Source organism: Octodon degus, unplaced genomic scaffold (assembly GCF_000260255.1).
Source record: "Octodon degus isolate 3935 unplaced genomic scaffold, OctDeg1.0 scaffold00144, whole genome shotgun sequence".
Lineage (NCBI taxonomy): Eukaryota > Metazoa > Chordata > Mammalia > Rodentia > Octodontidae > Octodon > Octodon degus.
This window is the reverse complement of record NW_004524720.1, coordinates 7450710-7456992: the sequence shown is the minus strand read 5'-3', so window position 1 is coordinate 7456992 and position 6283 is coordinate 7450710. Positions and strand designations below refer to the sequence as shown.

Below are 6283 nucleotides of genomic sequence, written 5' to 3'. Positions count from 1 at the left end.
GTGTATAACCCAACATAAGATTGGTACTGTTTCATAGAAATCTGCAATGACCCTTAAATAAGGGTTCATCTAATATATCTTTTATATAGTCCTGCATAACTATCATATTGAGAGCTCTTTATTGTTCATCTAGGAACATACTGCAACTTCTCTTGCCTTTTGAATTATGCTCTTTGTTATTTTCTATATGCTACTTCTGGAGGTATTAAAATATTTCAAGATTTAAAAAAAAAAACCAAATCAACGTGATTTCAAGAGCAAATGCATTTATTGGGCCTACATGTTTGAAGGATATATCAGGATTGGGTGATGCAATAGTTCAAAAATATGCATTCTGATTTTCTGTTCTAGCAATAGTATTGGCTACTTGTTGGTATAAGTTAGCTTCTAATGGAGAGAATACTACATTTTCTAATTTATATCCAGAAAGAGAAAATTAAAGTATCCCAGTTCAAGCACACTTTCTCACCATAGTGTTCCCACCCTTCTCCCAGCAATGGTCTTCAGTGAAAGGTATGCATTGATAGGATTAGATTAGGGATCCTGGCAAGGGACAGATACTACAACTAAAGTGTGGACTGTTTTGTCAAGTTTCATTGTTTTTTTCACAGGGGTGCAAGTAAAGTGGGGAAAGCTATGAGTCAGTCACTATATCTGCAGGGAAAACAATACTGTTCATAAGAAAAGATATCAGTGCTTGAACTGGATGATGTGGTTGAGTCAACAAGTAGTTGATAATTATATCAGAATGGTTAATAAATTAGATGTGATAAAACACACACTATAGGAATTTTCTCTTGCTTTACTCTGCCACTTAGATAGGATTAGGAGCTCCTCAGTTTTCCTGGATAAAAATATGTTATTTCATATGCATACATTATATAGATTATATATTTCATTTTTACTGATACATATTTGTAATACAGAATCATGAGATTGGTTTTAGAGTAATGGAACTTGTGAATAATTTATTTTATTATTTTCATCCCAATTTCCATCTTCATTCCTTCACACTTTTCCCTTATCCCTTCCTCATAATCTTCAATAATCTGTTTTCTGGTTTCCTTTAATCTTTCTTTGTTTTATTTATTTATTTATAGATTACTGTTTAAGAGAAAACAAATGACAATAAACTTCCTGATACTGGCTTATTTCATTTAACATAACATTTTCCAACTTGACCCATCTTCCTGAAAATGATGATTATGTTCTTCTTTGTGGCTCAATAATCCTTCGTTCTTGTATATACCACATTTTCTTTATCCATTTTCCCATTGATGTGTATCTAGGTTGTTACTATAGCTTAGCTATTGTGGATTGCACTGCTCTAAACATGGGCATACAAGCATTAGTAAAGTATACTCTCTTTAATTTTTCTGAGACTATGTCAAATAATAGTACAGCTACATCAAATAATATATCTATTATTTTAGTGCTTTGAGAAGACTTTCCACTGATTTCCACAGTGTTTGTACTAGTTACATTCCCATGAGAATTATAGGAGGGCTACTTTTCCCCTACACCCACGCCAAAATTCATTGCTTTTTACGTTGATGATGATAGCCATTCTTACTGGGATGAGATGGAACACAATTTTGATTTGCATTTCCCTAATAGCTAAGACATTGAAGAATTTTTCGTATACTTACTACCCATTTATATTTTTTCTTTTGACTATTCTATGCTCAATTTATTTGCTTCCTTGTCAATTTGGTTGTTTACTTTTTCTGTGTTTTTGAGTTCTCTGTATTCTAGACATTAATCTTCTATCACAAGAGTAACTACTAGAAAGTTTTCCCATTATGTAGGTTGACATTTCATTCTGCTTATTGTTTCCTTTACTGTGTAGAAATTTTCTATGAATTATATATTTCTATGATTATTTTTTATTTTTTCTATGACTATTTTATTTACTGTTTTATTAATTTTATTGAGAAACAAATAGCAATGAGACAGTTTCAATGCCAGTTAATAGGACTGTTTCAATAATTAATACATTGCATATTGTTGCCTTGGTAGTGGTTATCCATATTACAAGATGCAGACATGATATCCTGTCCAAACACTATTAATACAAATCTTCTTCTCAGTGAATTAAGAGAAAGTAGCTGTACATCTATCCTAACTATTTTATATATACAGATACAAAATGGTCCTTCATTTGTATCCACTTTTTTGTTAGTTTTGTCAGAGAAGGGTATTCCATTGTCATTTAAATATTGTAGGTCTGTGAATTCAGCAAAATAGTCCAATATAGTCCAGTAGTCCATAATAGTAGTGGGTTATACCTAGGACTGGCAATGTAAGAAGTTGTTAGCTTGAACCTTTTATAGCTCAGCATATTAATATGGCTTTACTTTTCATACCTCATTATTATACTTTCCTGCTGGATGGTTAAGACCAAGATAAAGCAACACCTATATAACAAAAAATGTAACTTTTGAATCTGCCAAGGTCAGTTAAATCACCTCAGGATTTAGCCTGATACCCTGTACCACAGTTTGCAGATCCTTTGTCTATGACTATTTTATAAACCAACTGTGAGCCTGTTGGAAGCAAGAGCTGTGCCCTACCCATCTTGTAGCTTCAACACACAGTGAAGAATCTGGCATATACTGAGGAGTTCAATTTTCAAATATTAATTAATGTACAATAAATGGGTGTAAGTTTCAGAAAGGGAGATTTCAAATGTTCACATGGGTCAAAAGAGAATTTTCTAACTGTAAATGTATTACAGTCTTTAAGAACTTAACTATAAAAATCAATATGTAGGGGCCAGGGAGATGGTTCAGTAGAATAAGCGCTTGCCTGGCAAGCACAAGGCCTGAGTTCAATCCCTGGTTCCACCAAAAAAAAAAAAAAAAGAAAGAAAAAGAAAAAATAATCAATATGTTGCATTAATTTATACTCAATATTCCTTTAAATCCTGAAATTCACTGAATTTCTGAGTTTGTCAGTGATGATCACAATGTATACTTCATGATCATGACCTGGGTGTCTCCTATGTAGAACTCAAAGACATTCTGTAGGATGGGAAGGTACAAAAGTCAATTGTTTGGCTTCTGCAAAGTTGAACTTTCTATCCAGGGCTCTGGCTTGTACACAGGAATGGATGATATTCTACTTTTCTTGTCAGCTTTCATGATTAGTCTATGCTGGTTCCTTGTTTCTTTTGTTGTTGTTGTTTGTTTGTTTGTTTGTTTGTTTGTTTGTTTTAGTGGAACCAGGGATTGAACTCAGGCCCTTGCGCTGGCTGGGAAAACCCTTATTCTATTGAGCAATCTCTCCAGCCCCAAGTAACTTGCATGCTCGTTCTAATCTGACATGAATTTGTCATTGTCTATCCGTTTATGGATCAGATAGCAAGATGGTGCAAAATAAAACTGAAAACTGAAAGAAGTTTCATTAAGTAATATAGTGCTAAGGGTCAGGGAGAGATTTCTTATCAGCTTAAGCAATCTTTAGGTCAAATGATCCTTAAGAATGAAAATAAACAAAACCAGAGGTCAACATGGCAGACATTCCACATTTATCTAGTGCTGCACACATGCTGGGTAGCCTTGTAGCTAAGGAATCAGCATATACTTGGAAATAAGATCTGGCCTATAGTAAGTAAAATGTAGAATTTAATTGGACAAGTACAAAATGTACACAGGCATGCATATACACATACACAGTATAAAATAATACCAAGTTATCTTTTTCTCATTAAAATGAAAAAAATAGATACTATAGTAATCATTATCAGTTAGCTATCCTTGTCTTGAAAATCTGTAATATACGTATTGATGTATGTTAACCTGTTTCTGTCCTTGTTTTATATTTGTTTTTGCTTCTGTTTTCAGTTTTCAAATTAAAATAAAATAAAATAAATAAAAACAACACCAAAAAGTAAAACAATACCAAGGGCAGCAAAGGGAATGATTAAAGATTATTACTTTCAGGAATGTACTACACAGAATATCCTTTCCCTTATCTTCCTAATTTATGGTAATCTATTCAGTTTTCTTGCTTCCAACATTGTTATACTCTCAACTAATTTTCTTAAATCCTTTGACTCTTAAATTTCCTCAACATGCTGATTTTTGGGTTCATGGCTTTACACTGCCTCATAGGTATAAAAGTTATAAGTCATTTAAAAGTTCAAACGTAAATACTGTGACCATAGTGAATCGAGATAAAAAAAAGAGGGAAAGGGAGAGAGAGACAGAGACAGAGACAGACAGAGAGACAGAGAGAGAGACAGAAAGAGAGAGGAGAGATTCACAAATTTACAAGGGTTTTTACTTGCTATTCTTAGAATATTACTTATGTACATAGGTAAATGCATAGAAAAAAAGTACTTGAAGTGTTTTTTACAAACATGTTTACTGAAAAAGGATGATGTTCAGACTTTCACATTTTATTCTATGCACTTCTATGTTGTTATTTTAAACAACAAAGTACTTAGGTAAACTAGTGAAGTTTTCTTTTTTCATTTATGTATTTGGTACAGGGTCTCACCACGCAGCTCAGACTCATATTGATCCTCCTGTTTTCAGCCTCCCCAGCACTGAGATTATAGGCGTGTACTACCAGACCTGAACTTGGTCACTGACTCAGCACACCCTGCGGGAAGGGCCAGAATAGCATATGGGACCAGCCCTTGCCAAACCAGGTGCTTAGTCAACTGAACTATCTCGCCAATCCTAGTGAAATGTTTTATAAAACCTCTATTCTCAAGTGAATTACTAACATAAAGTACTTTACTCATGTTGAGCATCTATCACAGTGAAAAATAATTGAAATCTCCTGGAAAGAGGCAAGGCTTGTTTAGGCGTATAGCTTCTGAGCCTTGAGTACATTGTCAGCTGGCTGCACCGCTTGGTAGCCCATAGATGATATAGCACCATCACAGATACATGGAACAAAGACAGCTGCTTATCTCATGGAGTCCAGGAAACAGAGTTAAAAAAGGGCCAGGGACAAGGGTCCCAGCATCTCCTTCAAGGGCATGTACCAATTGCCTCACTTCTTTTCCCTGGCTACACCTTTTAGACTATCCATTATCCCTTAGTTGTGCCACAGGCTGGTGTCTAAGCTTTTAGGTAGGCTTGGGGGAAGATATAGGATTCTAATTACCTTTCCTGTGTCCCTGAATGCCATTCAGTGGCCAGTGTACTATCCAACCTCAAGTGCAAGATCCCAACATGCCAGTGCAGCAGCACAGGACAGAAATGTAATGTTGAAGTTCCCAAATGAACCTTTTAGCACAATTTATACTTGTCTATGAAGGAAAGAGATAAGGGCAAATTTTGAAGTTTTTGACACAAGACTAAGTTCTAAGAATTTCATTTGTTAAAATATGACACTGTAGGGCAAGATGGTATCCCTGGTTCAGGAAATGTACTGGTGTTGGGAGCCTCAGGTGTTGGGAAATCTTCACTAGTCCACCTTCTAAGCCAGAATCAGGTGCTGGGAAACTCATTGTGAACAGTGGGCTCTTCACAAGGAAGGAACCCCAGAAGAAAAGACCTATTATATAGAATTATGGGATGTTGGAGGCTCTGTGGACAGTGCCAGCAACGTGAAAAGCTCAAGAACAGTGTTTTATAACTCTGTAAATGGTATAGTTTTAGTCCATGACTTAACAAATAAAAAGTCATCTCAAAACTTGCATCATTAAAAAAACCCTTATATTGTTGGTCACTCGAAGTTCTCAATAGAGATTCAATGCTAACAGGAGTCCTGGTAATGAATGGGGATTACAATCAAGAAGTTTGGTGATAACGAAATCCCACTATTGGTAATAGGAATTAAACTGGACCAGACTCATGAAATTGAGAGCCATGAAGTTTTAACTAGAACTGCTTTTCTGGCTGAGGATTTCAATGCAGAAGAGATTAATTTGGATTGCACAAATCCACGGTACTTAGCTATACTACCAATGCTGTCAAGCTTGGTAGTTTTTTTTGATAAGGTCATAGAAATGAGATACTCTTCAAGAGACAATAATCAGATTCCAGGCTTTCCTGATAAGAAAGGGTTTTTGGAAGGAACATTTAAGAACTTTCATTATGACTGAATTACACTCATCCTTTGGAATAATAAGAAAGAAGACAGTAGCAGTTTTTACAGCTTTCTTCTTGCTGTATAAGTTATTAGCATCTCAGACTTAGGACAAAGCCATCATAAATCACTACCCTTCAGCCTCACTTGTTAATGGAAACATAAAAATAGATGACAACGTAGGAGATCCACACTGTGTCCCTGTTCTACTGAGAACGTTGCTCAACCTTTCTGT

General features: G+C 35.1%; 1 pseudogene; it reads left to right on the top strand.

Annotated features, from left to right (window-relative positions):
• The window catches only part of LOC101570483, an 18114-nt pseudogene extending 12050 nt beyond the window's left edge, over positions 1-6064 (top strand).
• Positions 6065-6283: the final 219 nt, after the last annotated feature.